We start from the raw sequence: 27,955 nt of genomic DNA on the forward strand, positions 1-27,955 counted from the left end.
AGTCTTATCGGTGAAAATCTTCACGGACACCATAAGGCGATGAAAGCTGAGAGAAAAACCAAAATGAGAGAGGCTTGATAGTGAAAACCCTTCGGGCACTACAAGTCGAATAATATTGAGAATCAGATGGGGAATTGCCAATTGAAGGTCTTGAAAGACGATTGACGGCGGAGGATAGGCCACATGTGCATGTCATGACCATTAGAGTCGGTATCAACGTTTGATAGGTTTTTATTTGTAGTTTCTTTTGTTAAAGAGTCATCTTTTTCCTTTGTCTTTTTATTCTGTTCTCTTTTATCTTTTCCTTTCATAGAAAATTCCCCAGTAAAGTCTATTTGGTCAGAACAAGTGAGAAATGACTTCAAAATACGCCATCAGCTTTACAGTTATGCAAGAGGAGATCTGGCTAGTACATCCAAGTGGTATAGTCAGCAAGGAACAAGCACGAGGCCAATGTCAAAAAAGATATCCCCAGCAAAAGGGAATTGACAAAAGGATTGACGAGTGTCAAGAGGGATATCCTTGCCTAAATCAAAGGTTATAAACCTCAAGGCCGGGGCCTGTGGACAAAGCAAGGAGAGCAATGAGCATGGTGTGGGAAATTCATACAAGACTAAAAGTCGGGGAAATGCCAGTTTCCGAGCTATGCCACAAAAGAAGAGGGATATCCCCAGCAAATAATATCATCCCCAACAAGTTTTGGAACGCAGAGCAAGAAAGGAGAAAGGGAAAAGCCATCCCAGTAGGAGTATCACAACCAACCATCACGTTTTAAACTAACAAATTTTGTTTGATTTGAAACAGGTAAAGGAAATGGCATTGATGACGGAAATGCATGCCACAAGGGAGATTATCAAATTGGGGCAGAAAATTTTCCTTTCATTTAGAAAATTTTCTAGAAGTCAGGTACCCATTTGGGGAAAAATAAAGATAACACCAGTCTCAAGGAAAGTGGTCTTTGAACCAGTGTTGCCCCAATATAATAAGTATCAATGGAGGAAGTTGTTCCCCAACGGACAGAACAAAGGGATGAAACTTGAGCTCAGAAAAAGCAAGAGGCCAGCATCATTCCCAACAGCCTTCCGAAGAGTGAAGCACTAGTTTTGAAGGAATCAGAATCCCCCAGCAGTGTTATCCTCGACAGTGTTATCCCCAGCTTATAACATTTTATCCCCAACAGGTAAGTAAATAGTTCCCCAACAGTGTTATCCCCAGCAGTTTGAAGGAGTCCAACACAAATTTGGTGAAAATCGGTATCCTCAGCTGTTCCTTTCGGGGAAAGGCAAAACGAGTCTTAAGGGAGGTAGTCTTCGAAGGAAGAAGCTATGCAAAAAAAAAAAAGAAAAAAAAAGAGAGAATAAAAGGAAAAAGAGAAAAAAAAAAGAAAAAAAAGGGGAAGTAGTTTGCAGAGGAGTGAAACATCCTACTTAAAAGGAAGTAATTTTGGAAGGAGTAAGATAACATATTTACTCAGCAGAGTTATCCTCAACAGTGTTATCCCCAGCAGGGTTACTCAGCAGTTCGCAGTGTTATCCCCAGCGGATCATCGAGATGTAGAAGCATCCTCGACAGAGTTTCGACCAAGTTTCAAGAGGGTCGGACAACCCAGAGTGGGTAAGGAAGAAAAGGAAAATTCATCCCCAGCAAAATAATCCCCAGCAGTTTCGAGGGAAGACAACACAGGTAAGTAAATAATTCAGGAAGAAGGAAATGGTTCACGCATAGGAGACGCACTTCCTAAGTTTAAAGTTTCACCCATAGGAGGTGAATTTCCTCCTAAATTTATTTTACCCATAGGAGATGCATTTCCTCCTAAAGTTTATTTTTACCCATAGGAGATGCATTTCCTCCTAAAGTTTATTTTTACCCATAGGAGAGACATTTCCTCCTAAGTTTAGTTTCACCCATAGGAGATGCATTTCCTCCTAAAGTTTATTTTTACCCATAGGAGAGACATTTCCTCCTAAGTTTAGTTTCACCCATAGGAGAGGCATTTCCTCCTAAGTTTAGTTTTACCCATAGGAGAGGCATTTCCTCCTAAGTTTATTTTTACCCCATAGGAGAGGCATTTCCTCCTAAGTTTATTTTTACCCATAGGAGATGCATTTCCTCCTAAGTTTATTTTTTACCCATAGGAGATGCATTTCCTCCTAAGTTTGTTTTACCCATAGGAGACGCATTTCCTCCTAAGTTTATTTTTACCCATAGGAGATGCATTTCCTCCTAAGTCTGTTTTTACCCATAGGAGATGCATTTCCTCCTAAAGTTTGTTTTTACCCATAGGAGATGCATTTCCTCCTAAGTTTATTTTTACCCATAGGAGAGGCATTTCCTCCTAAGTTTGTTTTTTACCCATAGGAGATGCATTTCCTCCTAAGTTTGTTTTTACCCATAGGAGATGCATTTCCTCCTAAGTTTGTTTTTACCCATAGGAGATGCATTTACTCCTAATTTTATTTTACCCATAGGAGACGCACTTCCTAAGTTTATTTTTACCCACAGGAGAGGCATTTCCTCCCAAGTTTAGTTTTACCCATAGGAGAGACATTTCCTCCTAAGTTTGTTTCACCCATAGGAATGACATTTTTATTTTAAAGTTGTTTGTTGAAATCAGGAGCCCGCCTGAAGAGAGGAAAGACGTTTTATTTTTAAAGTTGTTGTTGAAGTCAGGAGCCCGCCTGAAGAGAGGAATGACGTTTATTTTAAAAGTTGTTTGTTTGAAGATAGAGCCCACCTGTATAACGAGAGGAATATTTTTATGTCTTAGTTTAAATAGGCGTCCATCTGTATAATAAGAGGAATATTTTTATGTCTTAGTTAAATAGGCGCCCACCTGTATAATAAGAGGAATATTTTTATGTCTTAGTTAAATAGGCGCCCACCTGTATAATAAGAGGAATATTTTTATGTCTTAGTTTAAATAGGCGCCCACCTGTATAATAAGAGGAATATTTTTATGTCTTAGTTAAATAGGCGCCCACCTGTATAATAAGAGGAATATTTTTATGTCTTAGTTTAAATAGGCGCCCACCTGTATAATAAGAGGAATATTTTTATGTCTTAGTTAAATAGGCGCTCACCTGTATAATAAGAAGAATATTTTTATGTCTTAGTTTAAATAGGCGCTCACGTGTATAATAAGAGGAATATTTCTATGTCTTAGTTAAATAGGCGTCCACCTGTATAACGAGAGAAATATTTTTATGTCTTAGTTTAAATAGGCGCCCACCTGTATAATGAGAGGAATATTTTTATGTCTTAGTTTAAATAGGCGCCCACCTGTATAATAAGAGGAATATTTTCATGTCTTAGTTAAATAGTCGCCCACCAGTATAATGCGGGAATACATTTTTGTTCTAGGTCGCCCACCAGTATAATGCGGGAATACATTTCTGTCTTTTCATTTCTGTTCTAGGTCGCCCACCAGTATAATGCGGGAATACATTTCTGTCTTTTCATTTCATGTTCTAGGTCGTCCACCAATATAATGCGGGAATACATTTCTGTCTTTTCATTTCTGTTCTAGGTCGCCCACCAGTATAATGCGGGAATACATTTCTGTCTTTTCATTTCATGTTCTAGGTCGCCCACCAGTATAATGCGGGAATACATTTCTGTCTTTTCATTTCTGTTCTAGGTCGCCCACCAGTATAATGCGGGAATACATTTCTGTCTTTTCATTTCTGTTCTAGGTCGCCCACCAGTATAATGCGGGAATACATTTCTGTCTTTTCATTTCTGTTCTAGGTCGCCCACCAGTATAATGCGGGCATACATTTCATATTTTTGCATTCAGGCGCCCACCTGTATAACGAGAGGAATATTTTTGAGTCTTATACTGCAGATCTTGAAATCAGTAACCCACCGGAAGGTAGAAGGTTACAACAGGAATCCCCAGCAGGAAACAATAAAAATCCCCAGCACCGGAAAGCAGAAGGTTGCAACAAGAGGTCCCAACACAAGTTCAAGCGCATGAGTCAAAAGAAAGAAAAGACGCATCTTGAAAGAAGCGGCCTGTGAACATTAAATTATGCCCAACATAACAAATCTGATGAAAAGAGCCGTATCCCCAGAGGAACCGCCGAAAAGCTTAATGAAGAAAGCCATGTCCCCAGCGAACCGAACAAAATGATGAAAACTGGTATTCAGAAAAGCAAAGGGCCAGTGTCATCCCCAAATTCACGAAAGAAAAGCACCGGAGAAAACACAAGCCGGCAAGAAAGCAAGGCAACAAGAACAAGTTGCAGTCTAGCCTAACTTCTTGTTTTCTTTTAAGCACGGTGTAACAAGGAGATCGGTAAGCAGTGTTAATAGCATGCAACAGCAGTAACATTGCAGTCCCACGGTAGTCCCAGCTACCAAAACTTCCCGAACTACATTAACCTGATTCCCCTTTAGCCAGGGATATGTAGGAAACCTTTGAAGCAAATGTTCGGTTAAATCTTTTTCAAAAAAAAAAAATGTTTCACACGGAGTACTCGGGTGGGCAAAAATTGCTCACTTTATCTTTGCACGAAAACCCTTCGTGTCTTCGGGCAAAGAGGGGCAGCTGTAAGCACGTGATTTTTTTCCTATGAAAGAATTACTCCCAAAAAATTCAAAATAAAATAATTTTCCTTTGTGTGCAATTTTTGTTATTTTTGTGGTATTTTTGTATAATTATTTGTATTTTTATGAGTGCATGTTTATTTGTTTTAATTAATAAAAATATAAAATATATCACGTTTTCATTTAGTATTTAATTGAGTTTGTTTTACAAAAAAATGAAAGTCACAAAAATAGGAATATTTTGCATTGTTAGCATTTAATGTCAAATTATGCAATTTTGTTTTAATTGGTGTTTAATTGTGTATGATAATTTTTGTTAGGAGTTTAATTAGTATTTTTGGAGTTAATTTAGTTTGTAGCTCAATTTAGAATTTTAGTTTTATCAAAAATAAAAAAAAAAAAAAGAAAAGAGGGCTACAAAACGTTAATATTTGAATTGAGTCTAATATAGCTATTTCGACTATTTTACCTTATTTCGTCGCAAAAGAAAAATTACAAAAAATATATATGTAAATTTTAGCTTATGTATTTCTCATAAACTTGAAAAATACAAAAATAATACCTTATTTTTTATACTTTATATAATTTCGAAAATTATAAAAAATATAGTTTTATTAATATTTGTAGTCATTTTAAACTTAAAAAATATAGAAATAGTACTTTATATTTTTATCGTTGTATAATTTCAAAAATTATATAAAAAAAGAAGTGTTATTAACGTTTTGTAGCCATTTTAATCTTGAAAAATACAAAAAATAGTACTTTATATTTTATCTTTATATAAAAACGAAAATGACATAAAATAATTTTATTTATGCTTTGTAGCTATTTTAATCTTGAAAAAATACTAAAAAAAGAAAGAAGAAAGAAATAAGTTTTGTTTTAAATGTTAGTCTTATTTTGGTAGTTATTTTGCTTGCATAGGATTAATTGAATAACATCGGATTTTATTCTCGGGTCCGGACAAAAGAATAATATTTGGGTTCAAACTACCCGTTTTTAGGCCTAATTTTCGGACCTATCCCATAATAATCCGAGTCCACCACACATGGGGGACACGCGTGGGGAACACGGACGGAACACCACTCACGGGGAACCCCACCGCGCATGGGGGACACATGTCTTGGACCCCTACACATGTGGGGTCCATGTTCTTTGCACAAAAACGGAGGGGGGATTTGAAGAGGGGGATTAAAAAATTAAAAAAAAAAGCAAAAAAATTTTGAAAGGAAAAAAAGGTGGAAAAAGTTTGAAAAGGGGGGGACAAAACGTGAGAAGGCAAAGGAGATGGGAAATTTTAAAAGCAAAAAATTTGAAAAGAGAAAGGGGACAGAACGTGAAAAGGGGGGAGGAAAGACAAAAAGTTTTGAAATTTTTTGAAGAAGGACTATTCACCTTCTTCTTCATTTTTGAACTGAAGAAAACGAAAAGAAAAACGTAAAGGTTGGCCACTGCTTCTTTTTCTTTCACCTCCAAACGAAAACCAAGCAGGTTGCCCGTCACCTTCCATCCCCACGTCGAGCAGCCACGCTGCCTGCCTTCAGCTAGCTCCGTCCAACCACGACAACTGTCACGCCACACAATACCCACCAGCCCTTCATCTGCTTCACGTCGACCAAACCCCACTGCCGGTCGTCGCCTCACCACCAAAACCCCGCTGCCCAGGTGCTTCACGTCGACCATGGCAGCAGCGAACCCAGCTGCTGCCACTGCTGCTCCTCGATGCCTCACGACCACCCTCGTCCCTCCATGCTAATCCACCACAGTCCGTTCGACCTCCAATAGTTCAAATCCGAGTTTCGACTTGGGTTCGTTCAAGTTTCAGATTTTTTTTAAAGATTATTTAGTTCATTTGATCTACTTTTCTGTTATGGTTTTTGGTTCTAAGTGTTGTTTGTAATCTTGTTTTGTTTATTTTATTTTTCGGATTGTTGATTCTTTGTTTAAAGTGTTATTTTGTAATCTTGTTTTGTTCATTAGTTCTCCTTCTTCTTCAAGACCTTTTTATTTGGTCAAGATTTTTCTTCTGTTTGTTTGAGTGTGCGTTATAAGCTACATTCGATTTGAACAACTTTGTCGAATAGTTAGTTTATGACTGTTTTTATTTGGATGAATACAGCATGAATCACTTCGTTGGTCTGTTTTTGATGCGTGAATCATTTGTGTGAATTTGACTTAAGGATTGGTTGTAGCTGTGTAGTGATTTGGTGTAGTTGTAAATCAGAGAGGTTTAAATACATATTGCTAAGAGTGAGGGCAAGGCAATAATAATAGGGGATTTTCAGGGGTATTTTTGGGTGTTAAAAGATTTAAAATGATTAGTGTTAGTAGTCTGCCAGTTAATATTCAATGTATAATTAATGAATTATTTAATGAAAAGGGAATTAATAGTGCAGAATACACCCTGTCTGGTATCTTTAAGGGTGGAAAATCAGAAAATAAGCATGGGATTAATGATAAAAGTGTATAGATGCACATGGGAGGGAATATACAGGCTGAAAGTGAAAATTTGAATAAATAATGTTTAGTTCTAGCCTATAAATAGGAGGGTTTGGGACTGAAAGAAAGGACTGGAAAAAATTGAGAGAGGAAAAATTTTCAGAACTTAAAAGGGAGAAATAGGCTAATTTTTCAGAACTAAAAATCAGTCTTTGAGAGCTAAAAACTGAAAGTGGGGTCCTTTTCTTTACTACTGAAATCAGAACTTTGTTACTGCCTCTGTGGATTGCGTTTAGTGTTACTGATTTTCAGTTAGGCTTTCCGGGTTTTTTTTTCCAGTTTGGTTCTGACCATTGTTACACTGGTTATTGCTGGTTTTGTTGCTGTTATTTGCTGTGTGATTCTGTTGCTGTGTTATTGCTGCTGCTGACTCCTCCTTCTTTTGTTCTTGTACTGCCATTTCCAGGTACACAGTTGTACACTCTCGGCTTGAAGCGAAATGAAATATTAATCAGGCTTTGTTCCTGTTGAATTCCTCCTGTTTAGATTTGTGTTTGAATATAATTTTCCTTTCTTTGTATAAAAATGTAGTTGACTGATTAATGAGTAACGAGGTTGCATAACTTCTTCATCTAATAATGTTAGTTTAAATTAATCAAAACACAAGTAATCTGTTTTGATATTATTGTGCGTAAATCTCATGTTCCAGTGTTATTAAGTAATAGAATATAGAACGGAAGCAATCTCTCTTTGTACAAACTCGATTGCAATTTTCCATTTGCATTAGCCGTAAACTAATAGCTAATAAGTTCGACTTTTTCAGCATGTAATTAATTGAGGGATTTCCTTTTATTTTTAGAGACGAACTTAATAGAAGAAATGTAGTCACTATAGGTTCATCCTTTTAAATAAAACGAGACGAGCCTCGCCAAATAAAACACACAGATTGCGAGGCCCTCACAAAAATATATGTGTTAATTACTTAGAATTCGGGAGGGCCGTTTAGCGAATTTCATGGCCTTCCCAAAATAATAACGCGATAGTCTCTTTAGGCGCATGTTTAATAGTTTACTTTCTTAAGCTTGGGTGTGCAATTTCATGCGACCCAAATCCAAATCCCAAAACATCAAATAAAATGTGTTCCGGATTGTGGGTGCATTTCATGTGACGCAGTCCAAAGACGTGTTTTAAGCGATGTTCACATTCTTTTAAAAATAATAATAATAAAGTGGTAAAAAGTTAAAATTGGCACATCGGTTCATAATTGTATTAAAATCAGATAAATAAGCCGAATATGACAGTTGAGCGACCGTGCTAGAACCACGGAACTCGGGAATGCCTAACACCTTCTCCCGGGTTAACAGAATTCCTTATCCGGATTTCTGGTACGCAGACTGTAATATGGAGTCATTCTTTTCCTCGATTCGGGATTAAAATTGGTGACTTGGGACACCCTAAATCTCCCAAGTGGCGACTCTGAAATAAATAAATAAATCCCGTTTCGATTGTCCTTTAATTTGAAAAAACTCCTTGTACCCTCGCGGGGGCGGAAAAAGGAATGCCTAACTCCTTTTATTGTCTATGTGACGAGGACGGCCATGAAAGCCCAAGCATTGGCCGACCACTTGGCTGAGAATTCTATTGATGAAGAATACGAGCCTTTGAGGACGTATTTTCCAGATGAAGAAGTGATGCATATAGAGGAGTTAGAACTGAAAGAGGAACCAGGGTGGAAGCTTTTCTTCGATGGGGCTGCAAATGCAAAAGGAGTTGGAATAGGAGCAGTACTTATTTCGGAAACAGGACATCACTATCCTGTTACAGCTCAGCTACGTTTCTATTGTACCAACAACATGGCTGAATATGAGGCATGCATTTTGGGACTACGATTGGCTGCAGACATGGATGTTCAGGACGTCTTGGTCTTGGGAGACTCGAACCTCCTAGTACATCAGATCCAGGGTGAATGGGAAACACGGGATTTAAAACTTATACCATATCGACAATGTTTGCACGATCTGAGCAAGCGATTTCGATCAGTGGAGTTCAGAAACATCCCGAGAGTTCACAATGAGGTTGCCGATGCCTTGGCCACTTTAGCATCGATGTTGCACCATCCAGACAAGATCCATGTTGACCCGTTGCATATTTAGGTTCGTGATCAACATGCTTATTGCAACATGATAGAGGAATAAGTGGATGGCAAGCCATGGTTTTATGATGTCAAGGAATACCTCAGGATGCGGATTATCCGGAGCAGGTAACCGGAGATCAAAAGAGAGTCATTCGACGATTGACAAATGGATTTTTCCTCAGTGGAGGAATGTTGTACAAAAGAACCCCAGATCTGGGATTGCTGAGATGTATTGATACGGGTCAAGCCACGATAGTGATGACAGAGGTACATGCTGGAATCTGTAGGCCCCATATGAGTGGATATGTATTGGCAAAGAAGATTCTGCGAGCGGGATATTATTGGCAAAGAAGATTCTGCGAGCGGGATATTATTGGCTCACTATGGAGCATGATTGTATCAGTTTCGTACGAAAATGCCATCAGTGTCAGATACACAGAGATCTGATTCATTCTCCACCAACGGAATTACACACAATGTCAGTACCATGGCCATTTGTGGCATAGGGCATGGATGTCATTGGGCCTATTGAGCCGGCAGCTTCGAACGGTCACAGATTCATTCTGGTAACCATCGATTATTTCACTAAGTGGGTTGAAGCCAAAACTTTCAAGTCAGTAACCAAGAAGGCAATGGTGGATTTTGTCCATTCCCATATCATCTGTAGATTTGGGATCCCGAAAGTAATAATCACGGACAATGGTGCTAATCTTAACAGCAACTTGATGAGAGAAGTATGTGAACAGTTTAAGATTACACACCGTAATTCCACCCCGTATCGGCCCAAGGCGAATGGAGCGGTTGAGGCAGCCAACAAAAACATAAAGAAGATATTGAGGAAAATGGTTGAAGGATCCAGACAATGGCATGAAAAGCTACCATTTGCATTGTTGGGATACCGCACTACTATTCGTACTTCAATAGGTGAAACTCTTTATTTGTTGGTATACGGGACTGAGGCAGTAATACCAGCGGAGGTCGAAATTCCGTCCCTCCGGATTGTCGCTGAAGCCGAGATTGATGATGATGAATGGGTCAAAGCTCGACTGGAGCAGTTGAGCTTGATAGACGAAAAAAGATTGGCAGTAGTGTGTCATGGTCAGTTGTATCAGAAGAGAATGGCAAGGGTATACAATAAGAAGGTGCGCCCCAGAAAATTTAAAGTAGGGCAACAGGTATTGAAACGGATCCTCCCGCATCAGGTCGAAGCAAAAGGCAAGTTCGCCCCAAATTGGCAAGGGCCTTATATCGTGACCAGAGTGTTGTCCAACGGTGCTTTGTGTCTAACAGATATCGAGGGAAGATGTGTCAACATGGATATCAATTCTGATGCAGTCAAAAGATATTATGCGTAATTTCTTTGATTATGGTAGTTATTGGTTCGTTTGTTTGTATTTGGTACTTATTGGATAATGAAATGACGGAGGCAATTCTTTCTTCTATCCAAACACTTTTAACCCTTGCTTCCCCCTTTTGAGCCTTAAGTTATTCTTTCATACCCCTCTTTTGGAATCACTAATGGAAAAGATATGAAAAAGAAGAAGAAAAAGAAATTACAAGAAAAATGAAAAAAGAGAAAGATAAAGATCACAAGAAAAACAAAAGCAGTGGGAACTACGTTTGACCTGATTCCTCAAAGAGGATACGTAGGCGCCTCACAGCTCGGTCATAGTGTGCATAGTTCAACATAGTATAACAAAAATGAAATCCCCCAAGCAAAAAAAAAAAAAACTGGGGCAGAAGTTAGGTTTTAAAGTTTCAAAAAGGGTTTGATTTCCAAGAGTTGTAGTAGTTCACCCATCAAAGTTATGTTAAATTTTTGATAGCCTTTCTTTTAGCCCCACACTGAAACCAACGTCGTTGTCCAAGAAAGACCTCCCGATCAATATCCGAGAGGTGGCAAGTAAGGCAAATAAAAGCCGAGAATAATGCACTGATCCCCAACAGAGTCGCCAGAGCTGTCACACCTCCTTTTTCCGCCCCCGCGAGGGTACAAGGAGTTTTTTCCAATTAAAGGACAATCGAAATGGGATTTATTTATTTATTTCAGAGTCGCCACTTGGAGATTTAGGGTGTCCCAAGTCACCAATTTTAATCCCGAATCGAGGAAAAGAATGACTCCATATTACAGTCTGCGTACCAGAAATCCGGATAAGGAATGCTGTTAACCCGGGAGAAGGTGTTAGGCATTCCCGAGTTCCGTGGTTCTAGCACGGTCGATCAACTGTCATATTCGGCTTATTTATCTTATTTTAATACAATTATGAACCGATGTGCCAATTTTAACTTTTTACCACTTTATTATTATTATTATTTTTAAAAGAATGTGAACATCGCTTAAAACACGTCTTTGGACTGCGTCACATGAAATGCACCCACAATCCGGAACACATTTTATTTGATGTTTTGGGATTTGGATTTGGGTCGCATAAAATGCACACCCAAGATTAAGAAAGTAAACTATTAAACACGCGCCTAGAGAGACTATCGCGTTATTATTTTGGGAAGGCCATGAAATTCGCTAAACGGCCCTCCCGAATTCTAAGTAATTAACACATATATTTTTGTGAGGGCCTCGCAATCTGTGTGTTTTATTTGGCGAGGCTCGTCTCGTTTTATTTAAAAGGATGAACCTATAGTGACTACATTTCTTCTATTAAGTTCGTCTCTAAAAATAAAAGGAAATCCCTCAATTAATTACATGCTGAAAAAGTCGAACTTATTAGCTATTAGTTTACGGCTAATGCAAATGGAAAATTGTAATCGAATTTGTACAAAGAGAGATTGCTTCCGTTCTATATTCTATTATTTAATAACACTGGAACATGAGATTTACGCACAATAATATCAAAACAGATTACTTGTTCTTTGATTAATTTAAACTAACATTATTAGATGAAGAAGTTATGCAACCTCGTTACTCATTAATCAGTCAACTACAGTTTTATACAAAGAAAGGAAAATTATATTCAAACACAAATCTAAACAGGAGGAATCCAACAGGAACAAAGCCTGATTAATATTTCATTTCGCTTCAAGCCGAGAGTGTATAACTGTGTACCTGGAAATGACAGTACAAGAACAAAAGAAGGAGGAGTCAGCAGCAACAATAACACAACAACAGAATCCCATAACAAATAACAGCAACAAAACCAGCAATAACTAGTGTAACAATGGTCAGAACCAAACTGAAAAAAAAACCCCGGAAAGCCTAACTGAAAATCAGTAACACTAAACGCAATCCACAGAGGCAGTAACAAAGTTCTGATTTCAGTAGTAAAGAAAAGGATCCCACTTTCAGTTTTTAGCTCTCAAAGACTGATTTTTAGTTATGAAAAATTAGCCTATTTCTCCCTTTTAAGTTCTGAAAATTTTTCCTCTCTCAATTTTTTCCAGTCCTTTCTTTCAGTCCCAAACCCTCCTATTTATAGGCTAGAACTAAACATTATTTATTCAAATTTTCACTTTCAGCCTGTATATTCCCTCCCATGTGCATCTATACACTTTTATCATTAATCCCATGCTTATTTTCTGATTTTCCACCCTTAAAGATACCAGACAGGGTGTATTCTGCACTACTAATTCCCTTTTCATTAAATAATTCATTAATAATACACTGAATATTAACTGGCGGACTACTAACACTAATAATTTTAAATCTTTTAACACCCAAAATATCCCTGAAAATCCCCTATTATTATTGCCCTGCCCTCACTCTTAGCAATATGTATTTAAACCTCTCTGATTTACAACTACACCAAATCACTACACAGCTACAACCAATCCTTAAGTCAAATTCACACAAATGATTCAAGCATAAAAAACAGACCAACGAAGTGATTCATGCTGTATTCATCCAAATAAAAACAATCATAAACTAACTATTCGACGAAGTTGTTCAAATCGAATGTAGCTTATAACGCACACTCAAATAAACAGAAGAAAAATCTTGACCAAATAAAAAGGTCTTGAAGAAGAAGGAGAACTAATGAACAAAACAAGATTATAAAATAACACTTTAAACAAAGAATCAACAATCCGAAAAATAAAATGAACAAAACAAGATTACAAACAACACTTAGAACCAAAAACCATAACAGAAAAGTAGATCAAATGAACTAAATAATCTTAAAAAAAAATCTGAAACTTGAACGAACCCAAGTCGAAACTCGGATTTGAACTATTGGAGGTCGAACGGACTGTGGTGGATTAGCATGGAGGGACGAAGGTGGTCGTGAGGCATCGAGGAGCAGCAGCGGCAGCAGCTGGGTTCGCTGCTGCCATGGTCGACGTGAAGCACCTGGGCAGCGGGGTTTTGGTGGTGAGGCGACGACCGGCAGTGGGGTTTGGTCGACGTGAAGCAGATGACGGGCTGGTGGGTATTGTGTGGCGTGACAGTTGTCGTGGTTGGACGGAGCTAGCTGAAGGTAGGCAGCGTGGCTGCTCGACGTGAAGATGGAAGGTGATGGGCAACCTGCTTGGTTTTCGTTTGGAGGTGAAAGAAAAAGAAGCAGTAGCCAACCTTTACGTTTTTCTTTTCGTTTTCTTCAGTTCAAAAATGAAGAAGAAGGTGAATAGTCCTTCTTCAAATTTTTTCAAAACTTTTTGTCTTTCCTCTCCCCTTTTCACGTTCTGTCCCCTTTCTCTTTTCAAAATTTTTGCTTTTAAAATTTCCCATCTCCTTTGCCTTCTCACGTTTTGTCCCCCCATTTTCAAACTTTTTCCACCTTTTTTTCCTTTTCAAAAGTTTTTTGTTTTTTTTTTAATTTTTTAATCCCCCTCTTCAAATCCCCCCTCCGTTTTTGTGCAAAGAACATGGACCCCACATGAAATTCGATGTTATTCAATTAATCCTATGCAAGCAAAATAACTACCAAAATAAGACTAACATTTAAAACAAAACTTATTTCTTTCTTTTTTTTTTTAGTATTTTTTCAAGATTAAAATAGCTACAAAGCATAAATAAAATTATTTTTTGTCATTTTCGTTTTTATATAAAGATAAAATATAAAGTACTATTTTTTTGTATTTTTCAAGATTAAAATGGCTACAAAACGTTAATAATTTTTTTTTATAATTTTCGAAATTATACAACGCTAAAAATATAAAGTACTATTTCTATATTTTTTAAGTTTAAAATGACTACAAAACATTAATAAAACTACATTTTTTATAATTTTTGAAATTATATAAAGTATAAAAAATAAGGTATTATTTTTCTATTTTTTCAAGTTTATGAGAAATACATAAGCTAAAATTTACATATATATTTTTTGTAATTTTTCTTTTGCGACGAAATAAGGTAAAATAGTCGAAATAGCTATATTAGACTCAATTCAAATATTAACGTTTTGTAGCCCTCTTTTTTTTTTTTTTTTTTTTGATAAAACTAAAATTCTAAATTGAGCTACAAACTAAATTAACTCCAAAAATACTAATTAAACTCCTAACAAAAATTATCATACACAATTAAACACCAATTAAAACAAAATTGCATAATTTGACATTAAATGCTAACAATGCAAAATATTCCTATTTTTGTGACTTTCATTTTTTTGTAAAACAAACTCAATAAAATACTAAATGAAAACGTGATATATTTTATATTTTTATTAATTAAAACAAATAAACATGCACTCATAAAAATACAAATAATTATACAAAAATACCACAAAAATAACAAAAATTGCACACAAAGGAAAATTATTTTATTTTGAATTTTTTGGGAGTAATTCTTTCATAGGGCAAAAATCACGTGCTTACAGTTATTCGTGCAAGAAAATATATTATTGTAAATATAATTTAATATTTGGAATGTCCGTCCTTGTGCTTTATTTATTATAATTACAAAACATAAACATATTGAAAATTATTTTTACACAAATTTAAAAGGATATTCTTTAGTTTCGGGAGATGGAAGTTGATTTCGGGGATAAACACATCCTTAGAAGTACATTGATCAGTATCATAATTTCTGCATGTATGACGTTATTGTCAAAACTTCTATATACCATACGTGTGCTATTACATAAGTTATTTGGTGGATCTAAGTTTTTAGTAGCATGACAAGCATATTTTTCTTTAAAATCAACCTATATGCAATGAAAGATCAATTTTAACTTAGTCTACTATATATACGGCAACACTAACATACATAAGAAATAACCAACTTGACAACAAAAATGTATGGTAGAAGGTTAGTTGGTATTAAAGTATTTAAGTATTTTTTTTGTAGTAATTGTTGGTATCATCTTCTGCTGAGTCAGATTTTGAAAAATATTTTGTTTTTACCATAAAACTTAGCAATCAACCTTTTATTTAGTTGATCAACATATTCATTTCTGCTAGCTAAGATAGCTCTTTAATTTGTATCATCTAATTTGCAAGAATTACATTTTCATCTAATGATAGAAATATTTTCCTATTAAATGCACTACACTTACCACTGTGTTTGATAACCAAGTGTTCTGGAAGAACCAAACCATCTTTTATTGGATGCTCTTTTTCGTTTCAAATACGAAGCAAGAAGTAATTGAATTTTGGATATATTCTTACTTTTATATTTCTTGTCAGTTGTATATTTTTCATTTGAGTCCATAAGTATAATTTTGGCAAGCTAGCTTTTACGGTCTTTGCTTTCGTCAATTTTGAAACTGTTGGTAGTACTTGAAAGAAATCACCTCCCAAATCATTACTTTTCCACAAAACAGTTTATTGATATCCAATGTATCTCTAAAACTCTAGTCAACTATTTCGATCGTTTGACGGTTAGCCGTAAGCGCTTCATCCTATATTGTCAATTTTGCTTTGCTTATAAATTTAGCACTATTGCTCTACTTTGATATATTTGTGATGGTTATTTCAGTTTTTTGAAGAGGTATATCAAATCTAAAGTGAGTTGTACGACCTCATGATAAAATCGTTGTTGATATATCACTTATTATTATTACTAACAGTATCATGCCTCTTGATTTGACATTTGCAAGTGATGCATGGCATAGGAATATTATTTTCTTCCGCCAAAGACATCTACAAAAGATAATCTCACTATACTATAGTCGACTCTTTATAATATAGTCTTGAAAGCTTGTTCTTGTTCTAGATTTAACTTTGATTGTGCTTCCTTACACACTTGTATGACCTTCTTAATACTATATTAATATTTTTTACTTTGTGATCTAATTTTTTTTAATCTCTACGCTCTTTTTATGGAATAAATTTATGTATCCTAAGATTTTTTTAACTTGAAAATAATTTTACTCATATGATGAATTTAAAAAATAATTGAATTGGATTCTCTTACTAAATAATTAATTGAAAAATTTGATTATTTGGTCTTAACATAAAAATAATTATTTTTTTGTTGATTCAGATTCTTAATATTAGTCCATCTCTTGTTTTGAATATTTAATCATAATTATAATTTTATCCACCATAAATTTTATTTTCAAAGAATAAAAAGATCGACCTGATATTCAACTTTTAGTATGTTTGGAAAATTATCAATGGTATTGACTCTTAGTAACCTTTCTCTTTCTCTTTCTCATACATTCATATTCTTAAAAAAAGTATTAGTTATTTTTTAATAATTGAGTATATTTTTCAACATTACACGAAAAATTAATAAGGAAAAAATATTATTTGAGCAGGAAAGCAGTTAAAATATAATATAAAAATATATTATCACGAAGATTTTTTTCTCAATTTCATGCTTTATGATGTCCATTTAATATATTGTTTTAGATATTATGGAGTGATAATATATTGTCAATACGGAGGATTCTTATGGAATTGATTTCATTAAACCTTTCTACATATTTTAATAAGTTATTCAATAGACAAAATTTTATTATTTTTAAAATTTTTAATATTAAATAAAGTAACATAAAAGTTATTGTAGTCCAAAAAAATAGGTTATTACAGTTATGTTATTTCCTTATGAGTTTTTCTGTTTAATATTTTAAGGCTATTTTGGTCTATCAATATTGTATTTATAATAATATAGGTTTTCCTTTTTCCTAAATGAATTTGGACAATATAATACATTCTCAAATCAAACTTAGTAGGACTACATAATACGTTTTCAAATTGAATTAATAATAGGACTATATAATACGTTTTCAAATTAAATTAGTAATAAGAATTTTTTAAGAAGTATATCCTAAAAATAATAGGATTACATCGCTAAAAATATGTCTTTATACCTAAAGTAATTATACGAATAAGAAACCTAACGTGTTCGTAAAGTTAGGTTTACATGCTAACATGTATTATATGTGTATGCCTAAAAATAATTATACTAATAAGTGTCACGACCCAGATTTTCCACCCTCGAGAGTCGTGATGGCGCCTACTCATGAAAGCTAGGCAAGCCGCGTATTGTAGAACTTTTTATTAGCCCTTTTTAACAATTTAAACTAACATGTGAACAGTGAAGCATTAACGATAAATAAAACAAGCGGAAGACTTAATCTGATAAAATAACCAAAGCCTACATGACAATGCCAACATGTATCTCTACCCGGAATCCGGTGTCACAATATCACAGACTGTCTATGAATACTACAACACATGTCTGAAAAGAAAGTACAATCTGTCTCAGAAACAAATGAAAACAGAATACATAATAAGATAGAAGAGAATGCCGGGCCTGCGGATGCTTGCAGGACTACCCTGGGATCTCTAGCTGGACTGAAGGCAGCTACCTAAAGCTACGGTCCAAAAGCTGCTCCGGGATCTACACATAGTGCAGAGTGTAGCATCAACACAACCGACCCTATTTGCTGGTAAGTGCCTGGCCTAACCTCGGCGAAGTAGTGACGAGGCTAAGACCAGACTACCAAATAAACCTGTGCAGTTATATAATATACATCAGAAAATAAAACAGGCATAAACAAGTAAAGATGGGAGGGGATACATGCTGCGGGGGAATATCAATACCAACAGTAAATTAAGAGAAAAGCATAAGGAACAGTTTAGAATCTACAACAAATCAATGAAGAACTCGCAGCCAATCTATAAACAATTCGTATTTTCTATCGTTGTGGCGCGCAATCCGATCCAAAACATAATAACCCTATTGCGGCGTACAAACCGATCCATATCATTTATCACTGTTGCGACGTGCAACCCGATCCAATTATATTATTGTTGCGGCGTGCAACCCGATCCATATTATTTATCACTGTTGCGGCGTGCAACCCGATCCAATTATATTATTGTTGCGGCGTGCAACCCGTTCTACATATAGAGTTCAATACCAATTCACAAATAGAGTCCCGACAAGGGATCAATAAAGAAACAATGCTATCCCGGCAAGGGAATCGACAGTATAAGTAAATACGTCTCAGCAAGGGAGAAACAACTATAACCAATCTTGTTCCAACATCTAACTACCTCAACTAACACCAATACTCAATCATAAGTAATTTCCACGAGAATAATCATAATCCTTGCTCAATACAGAGAATCATCAACTTAAGCATCCGTAGTATTATTTAAGAACATAATAAATTTCAATTTAAGACTCACGGTCATGCTCGACACCAACGTATAGATACTCATCACCATGCCTACATGTCGTACTCAACAAGAAACAAGTAGCAAATAGGACACAACTCCTAATCCCTCAAGCTAAGGTTAGACCAAACACTTACCTCGAACTTCCACGGCCAACTCAAGCCTCAAACAGAGCTTTTCCTTTAGAATTCGCCTCCAAACAACTTGTATCTAGTCCAAATTGATTTAACAACATCAATAAACTCTAAACAATCCAATTCCAATGCTCAATTATAGAATTCCCATCATTCTTCCCAAAAAGTCAAAAATCAACCCCAAACCCGCTTGTCAAAATACGAGGTTCGGACCAAAACTTGATCACCCATTTACCCATGAGACCGAATATGTATTTAGTTCCAAAATCCGACCCCAAAACGAGGTCTAAATTCTAATTATGCAAAAAGCCCTAACTCTACCCAAATTCCTAATTTTCTACCCTTAAGAACATGATTTAGGCCTAGAAATCTAATGGGTGTTAATGAAAATTGAAGAAAATGAGTCTAAGATTACATACCTATGGATTTGTAGTGAAATTCCCTTTCACAAATCGCCCAATTTGGAGTTGGGAAGAAGAAGTTATGAAATTTTGGTTAAGTCCCATTTTGCTTCTGTTTTAAAATCACCGGATAGGCCTTCATCGCGTTCGCGATGAGTTAGGCCTAGGTGACCTTCGCGTTTGCGACCTTAGGCTCGCGTTCGCGGAGCTTTGACTCCTCGAGCCTTCGCGTTCGCGGGCCAGTGGCCGCTTCGCATAGAACAAGTGAGAACCCCCTCCCCCAGGCTAATTGCCTTACGTATTCGCGAGTGCCTCGACGCGTTCGCGAAGGGTACTCCCCCCTTAGCCTCGCATTCACGTTTCAGGCTTCGCATTCACGAAGAAGAAAACTGGCACCTGGGAAATTTGCCTTACGCGTTCGCGAGTGGAACCACGCAAACGCGAAGAACAAAATCCCTGTGCACTGAACAGCAAAAACCTGCAACTTTCATAAGTTCAAAAACTTTCTGAAACCCATCCGAAACTCACCCGAGCCCTTGAGGCTCCAAACCAACATATGTGCTACCTCAAAAATATCGTATGAACTTATCCGTACGATCAAATTGCCAAAATAACCTCTTAAACAGCGAATTTTAACATAGAAATCTAAGAAAAATTTCAACACTTTCAAAATATGAATTTTTACAACTACGGGTCCGAATCACCTCAAATGACTTCCGTTTCTTATCAAATTTTACAGACTCATCTTATTTCACATATAAGACCTGTACCGGGCTCCAGAACCAGAATACAGGCCCGATACCATCAAATTCGAAATGCATTTCATTTCCAAAACTTATAAAAATTTCCAAAAAATAATTTTCTTTAAAAATTCATTTCTCGGGCTTGGGACCTCGGAATTCGATTCCGGGCATATGCCCAAGTCCTATATTTTTTCACAGACCCTCCGGGACAGTCAAATCACGGGTCCGGGTATGTTTACCCAAAATATTGACCGAAGTCAACTTAAATCCATTTTACAGTGAAGATTCATCATTTTTCAAAGATTTTCACATAATAGCTTTCCGGTTATGTGCCCGGACTGCACACACAAATCTAGGTGATGCCGAAAGAGGTCTTTATGTCCTCATAATGCAGAATTAATTTTAAAAACAAGTGATGACCTTTTGGGTCATCACATTCTCCACCTCTAAAACAACCGTTCATCCTCGAACGGACATAAGAAGGAAGTACCTGAGTCGGGGAAAAGATGGGGATAACGGCTCCGCATATCGGACTCGGACTCCCAGGTTACTGCCTCAGCAAGCTGACCCCTCCACTGAACATGAATAGAAGGAAGAATCTTTGATCTCAACTGACGAACCTACCGGTCTAGAATAGCTACTGGCTCCTCTTCATAAGACAAGTCCTTGTCCAGCTGGACAATGCTGAAATCTAGCACGTGGGATGGATCGCCGTGATATTTCCGAAGCATGGACACATGAAACACTGGATGCACGACTGATAAGCTCGACGGCAATGCAAGTCTATAAGCCACCTCTCCCACTCGATCAAGAATCTCGAATGGGCCAATGAACCTAGGGCTAAGCTTGCCCTTCTTCCCAAATCTCATCACGCCCTTCATAGGCGACACTCGAAGCAATACCCGCTCACCGACCATGAAAGCCAAATCTCGAACCTTGCAGTCGGCATAGCTCTTTTGCCTGGACTGAGCTGTACGAAGCCTATCCTGAATAATCCTGACCTTGTCCAAGGCATCCTGAACCAGATCCGTACCCAACAACCGAGTCTCTTTCGGCTCAAACCATCCAACCGGAGACCGACACTGCCTACCATATAAAGCCTTATAAGAAGCCATATGGATACTCGACTGGTAGCTGTTGTTGTAGGTAAACTTTGCTAAAGGCAAAAACTGATCCCACGAGCCTCCAAAGTCAATGGTCTGCTCGGACTGCCCGTTCGTCTGATGATGAAACGCTGTGCTCAACTCAACCCGTGTGCCCAAATCTCAGCTATAGATCTCCAGAAGTGGGAGGTAAACTGCGTACCTCGGTCCGAAATAATAGACTCGGGCACACCATGAAGGCGAACTATCTCCCAGATATAAATCTCAGCTAATCTCTCGAAAAACCAGGAGACTGCCACATGAATGAAATGTGCTGACTTGGTGAGCCTATCAACAATAACTCACACTGCATCGAACTTCCTCTGAGTTTATAGGAGTCCAACAACGAAGTCCATAGTGATCCGCTCCTACTTTCACTCGGGAATCTTAATCTTCTGGAACAAACCACCAAGCCTATGATGCTCGTACTTAACATGCTGACAATTCAAACACCGAGCCACATATGCAACGATATCCTTCTTTGTTCTCCTCCACCAATAATGCTGCCGCAAATCCTGATACATCTTAGCGGCGCCCAGATGAATAGAGTACCAGGAGCTATAGGCCTCCTCTAAAATCAACTCTCGAAGTACATCCATATTAGGCACACAAACTCGACCCTGCAATCTCAAAACTCCATCATCACCTAAGGTAACCTATTTGGCACCTTCGTGCTGCACCGTGTCTCTAAGGACACACAAATGGGGATCATCATACTGCCGATCATGGATACGCTCCAATAAAGAAGAACAAGTGACTGTGCAAGCTAACACACGACTGGGCTCAGAAACATCCAACCTCACGAACTGATTGGCCAAATCCTGAACATCCAAAGTCAGCGGTCTCTCACCGACTGGAATATAAGCAAGACTGCCCATACTAGCTGACTTCCTACTTAAAGCATCGGCCACCACATTGGCCTTTCCCGGATGATATAAGATGGTGATATTATAGTCTTTCAACAGCTCCAACCACCTTCTCTAACTCAAATTCAACTCCTTCTGCTTGAACAAGTACTACAGACTCTTGTGATCCGTGAACACCTCACAAACCACACCATACAGATAATGCCTCCAAATCCTCAACGCGTGAACAATCGCTAGCAACTCCAAATCATGAACCGAATAGTTCTTCTCATGAATCTTCAACTGCCGCGAAGCATAGGCAATGACATTGCCATCCTGCATCAATACCGCACCAAGCCCAATATGAGATGCATCAAAATAAACTGTACACAACCTTGAACCTGTGGGCAACACCAACACTGGTGTCGTAGTCAAAGCTGTCTTGAGCTTCTGAAAGCTTTCCTCACACTCGTTTGACCACCTGAACTGGGCACCCTTCTAGGTCAACTTGGTCATCGGGATGCGATACATGAAAACCCCTCCACAAACCGATGATAGTAGCCTACCAATCCCAAGAAACTCCGGATCTCTGTAGCCGATGCTGGTCTAGGCCAGTTCTTGACTGCCTCAATCTTCTTTGGATCAACACGAATACCCTCTGCTGACACAACATGACCCAGGAATGCAACTAAACTCAACCAGAACTCATACTTCAAAAACTTAGCATACAACTGACTATTCCTCAAAGTCTAAAGAACCACTCTAAGATGCTGCTCGTGCTTCTCCCGGCTGCGGGAATATATCAAAATATCATCAATGAAGACTATCATGAACGAATCCAAGTAAGGCATGGACACTCGGTTCATCAAATCCATAAAAGTTGTTGGGGAATTTGTCAACGCGAATGACATCACCAAGAACTCATACTGCCCATACCAAGTGCGGAAAGCTATCTTAGGGACATCGGATGCCCTAATCCTCAACTGATGGTATCCAGATCTCAAGTCAATCTTCGAAAATATCTTGGCACCCTGAATCTTGATAACTAGGAATTACGATGCATTTTACACTCCTTCATGCTTAAGTTTTGATTAGAAATGTGTACAAAATAGTCCCAAAAGGCTCACAAGTTGTGCTTGATTACAGGTTTGATCAACAAGGTGACAAGATGTCAATAGCCAGCTCAAAAAGGAGTGAAACTTGCACAAGTACCAAAACAAGGCAAAGCTCAGTCAAACAGGGCCAGTGCGGCTGCACACCATTCTGTGCGATCCGGACAAATGAAGTTCAGAGAGTATGCAACTCAGGCAAAAAGGGCAATGCGACCACACTTGATTTTCTGTGCACTCGATTTTGTGCGGTCCGCATTGCCCAAGTTCAGAGAGCTGGATATTCAAGTCAAGAGCTTTAGTGCGGCTGCACGTGATTTTGTGCAGTCCGCACTAGCCCCGCAAGGGTATTTTTGTCTAAATTTTTCAGCTTAGTATAAATAGCTTCTTTTCCCATTTTTAGATTATCAGAGAGTTTGTACTGAAGGATGCGCTCGTGACTTCGATATGTTTAGCTGTTTTGAGTAATTTTAGCTTTATTTCAACATTGAATCTTCAAGTTTAATTTAGCAATTAATTAATATGAGTTTTTCTTCATATATTTCTTTGTTTTCTTCTCTAAGTATGAGTAGCTAGACCCATAAGCTAGGGTTATGGCTCAACCCTGGGTAATTGATGAGTCTTGTATTTTAGGGCTTGATTGGCTATGAGTGTTTGATATTTGGATTAATTTCATGTTTAATTGATGAATTAGTGGTTGCAAATACTAGTTTGTGTTTAGTTGACTTTGGCTCTTCTTGAGAAAGAGAGCCTAAGTCTCTGAAATTGGTCCAACAAGGAATTGGGGCGTACTCAAGAGATTGATATCCCCAATTAAAGGGTTAAACCTAGAGATAGTAATACCCTACTTGAACCTTGATTGCTTGTACAAATTTGCATACCCAATTGGTCTTGAGAAAGTCAATTCGGGCAAAATCACTCGAACTACCGAGAGGTGTAGAGTGAGTAGAATCGTGAAATGGTTATATCATACTCCCCAAATATGACAATCTATGCCTTAGACTCAAGTATTCGTCAATTGACCACCTAGGTGAAAGTCACTATCCTAGTGCCTTTTAATCATTTGAACAACTCGCAATAGTTTAACCTTAGCTTATTTTAATATTATTGAGCATTGTAGTTTTATACAATTAGAAGTAAATCAAACCAAAAATGTGTAGAAGTGCAATTAAGAGCAAATACGCAAATTTCATTTAGATAGACACCCGACTCCAACATCTAGCTCCATGTGGAAATCGATCCCAACCTTAATCGAGTAAAAGCTGCTTCGATCTCTCTCACTACTCAAAAGTAGTGCAAGGTTGGCCTCGATCAACTTTTGGCACCGTTGCCGGGGAGCTAACAGTTTTAGATATCTATCTAAATAGTTTTATGTATTGTTCTTCTTTCTTTCTTTGTTACTAATCTGTTTGTGTCACAACTTCAGGTACAAAATGGCAGTGAACGTAAGCAATGCACCTCTTGGAGATCTTCCACCGGGGGAGAAAGTAGATGATAATGTTGAAGAGGAGGTCCTTGTTGTGCCTCATGGACAAAGGAGAGGCCGCCAGGCCAATGATAATATTCCAGACCCTCCCCCGCCACCTCCAAGAGTGGCTCCTAGAGTGCTTCCGAACCAAAGCTAAGCAAGTGCTATTGTCCCACCCCGAATCTGGGCGGGCATTTTCAAATAACCAATGTGATGCTGACATTGCTGGAGTAGCGTGGGTATTTCACAGGCGCTGCAAATCAAAATGCATACAAACATCTCAAGGGTTCGTGGATACATGTTGGAGGAGAAGGCAAACTAATATGTCCGAGGATGCATTGCGGTTAAGACTCTTCCCATTTTTACTGAGAGGGAAAGCACTTGATTGGCTTGAGCGACTTCCCAACCATTCCATCACTACTTGGGATGAGTTGACAGATAAGTTCATTGCAAAAATTTTCTCACCGGGGCATATGGCTGCATTGAGAGATGAGATATTGGTCTTCAAGCAAGAGCCCATGGAACCTTTGCATGAGATTTGAGAGCGTTATAGAACAATGGTGAAGGAATTCCCCAACAATGATATGACCGAGGCGATGATCCAAACAAACCTTTTACCGGGGCATTAACACAACAAACCAATGCATAGTGAACCAACTTACTAGGGGCAACTTTATGAAGCTATCTTATGATGAGGCTTGTGACATTCTTGACAAGATGGCTGGCACTTCTTTTGCGTGGCAAAGTAGAGCCAACGTGCCCCAGGGTGACCCCACAGTCACTTATTTGCATAAGGAGTTACATGATCGTGGGCAGGCTATAGCTGAGTTGACAACTACTATGAACCAACTAGCAAAGGCACATCTGCAACAAGTTCAAAATCCTCGCCAAGTGAATGCCATGGAGGGTGTTAACATGCTTGTCAACAACAGAAGACAAAGAGGCCAACAGAACCAAGGGAAGCTGTAAGCACGTGATTTTTGCTCTATATGAGAATTACTCCCAAAAAATTCAAAATCAAATGATTTTCCTTGGTGTGCAATTTTGTGAGATTTTGTGATATTTTTGGATAATTATTTGTATTTGTCTGTGCATGTTTATTTGTTAAATTAATAAAAAATACAAAAATATGTCGCATTTTGCATGTAGGATTTAATTCTACAATTGTTAGTAATTAAATTTGTTTTACAAAAAATGAAAATTACAAAAATAAGCATCTTTTGCATTTTTAGCATTTAATGTCCAAATGAACAATTTTATGCTTAATTATTACTTAATTATGCGTTAATTGTTATTGGTAGTTAATTTGCGCTTTTATAACTTAATTTAGTTCTTAATAATAATTTAAGTATTTTTATAATTTAGTTTTAGAAAAATAAAAGAAGAAAAGAGAGCAAAAATACAAAGAAAAATCGGATTGGGCCACTTCTTCAATTTCAAGCCACAGGCCCAAAAAATGGTCCAACCTTCCCTATGACCCGGTCCATCCCAAACCGGGTTGACCCACTCCAGTACCAACAACCCAACCCCTCTTCATTTTCATTTTTCATTTTTACAAACCAAAAACAAAAAAAGCCAAACCCTAAAGCACTAAACTCATCCGCCCCCCCCTCTCATTTTTCTTCTTCTTCTCCAAACTCCAAAACACACACAAACATGGCTAAGCTCCAGCAGCTTCGTCTTCTTCGACACAAGCCCCCTCCATCGGCCGCCCTATCTCCATCGTCGTCCCCAAGCAGCTACCACTGACAGAACGTCCCCATTCTAGCAGCAGACCCTAACGCCGATATCTCCCTCCCCTCCATGGCTTGAGCTTCAGAACAACAACCAGACCTAAGCAACTGCAGCTGCTGACTTCACCTCCTAGCTTTACCGCCATTTTTAACACACACAACAACAAGCCGCTGACCCTGTATTCTACTTCAACTCACCGGCGAACTCCACGCCGTTTCCCGGCCATCGTTTTCTCGAACACCTTCGAGACCCTAGCACCTCACCACCAAGCGCACACACTTCACACAATGACTCAAAGAAGAAAATGCCCACGGCATGTTGATCGGTCCAGCTCAATATATTATAGTCTTCAATCCAAGCCACCAAATAAAGAAAATATCAAAAGATCTTTGAAACCCAAATCTTTACTAGATTTTCTCTGCAAAGGGAAAAAGTTTCTAGACTGGGAGGTCGTATCTCAGATTTGTGTGTGTGTGGAATGATGCAAACGTTGAAGAAGAAGCTCGAGGCTCGTCGACTGATTCTGCTGCTTCTACTAAGATCTGGCCATGACGAGCAGTTGCTCCCAACCAAACGACCCTACTGTGCCTCGACGAGCTCGAACCTGAGCTAACATGGCTGCTGCCGCGTCTTTGCTTCGCCACTGTCCGTCGACCTCTCATGTGGGTCTGTACTGAAACCTCGTCGCCTGCTGCTTCAGTTGCTTAGGATCGTCTCCGCCGTTTGTTTTAGCTTTGGTTGGGCTCGTCAAAATAGTCCATACCTAGTTCGAGTTCGTTCGTTTCGATCCGGTTAGTGGGTTTGGAGTTTCATTTTTGTTCGTAATTTGTTTTGATATTCTCAAATCTAAAATCGGCAAATGTTTGTTTTGTTTCGTAATTTTTCAGTTTGTTTCATGTTTTGTTTTATCGTTCTTATTTATTGTTTAGGTAAAAATTTGTTAGTTTAATGTTTGGTAGATTCAAATTGAAATTTAATTAATTATTTCTTCAATTTGTTTCATGTGTTGTTATGTATTTTCCAGAAATTATTAATGTTGTTTGAATCCGTCATGTTTGTTGTTTAAAAAATAGATTTAGTTCATGTTCATCTTTGTTTGAAGTTCATGTTTAATCCAGTGATTTAATGTGAGTTTATGTTTGTTTTGATTTGTTGATTTAGTTTGAATCATGTATTTTGTTGTTTGTATCGTTGTATCCTTGCTCATTCATTGATGGTTTAAATTAACCAGGATTGGTTCCCGATATGGTTAATTCATTCCATTAATTTTGAGTTATGTTGTTCATCGTGTTCATGTGATTTGTTGTTGAAGATTGTTGAGAAATTGGTCATCTTGACTATATTTTGGTTAAGTTATGATTAATTGATTGTTTAGAGCTGATGGGGTAGTTTGGTAATTTGCATTACATTCAGGGGTAGAATGGTAATTGCAATAAGGTCGGAGGGGTAGTTTGGTAATTGAACATTATTATAATTGTTTATGTAGGCATGGGGGACAAAATATAATGGGGTGGTGTTTGATATAATTGTTTAACATAATGGGGGACAAAACATAAAGTAGTGGAGGGGAATATTGCATTTGTTTATGTTAGGCATGAGGGACAAATTGTAATAGGTTGGGGTGGATGTATTTATTTAATGTAGGCATGGGGGACAAAGTTTAAAATAAAGAAAATATTAAGTAGTGGGGACAAAGCATGCCATTGGGAGAATAATTTTGGGTTAGGGATTCAAGACTT

Source organism: Nicotiana tabacum, chromosome 3 (assembly GCF_000715075.1).
Source record: "Nicotiana tabacum cultivar K326 chromosome 3, ASM71507v2, whole genome shotgun sequence".
Classification (NCBI taxonomy): Eukaryota; Viridiplantae; Streptophyta; class Magnoliopsida; order Solanales; family Solanaceae; genus Nicotiana; species Nicotiana tabacum.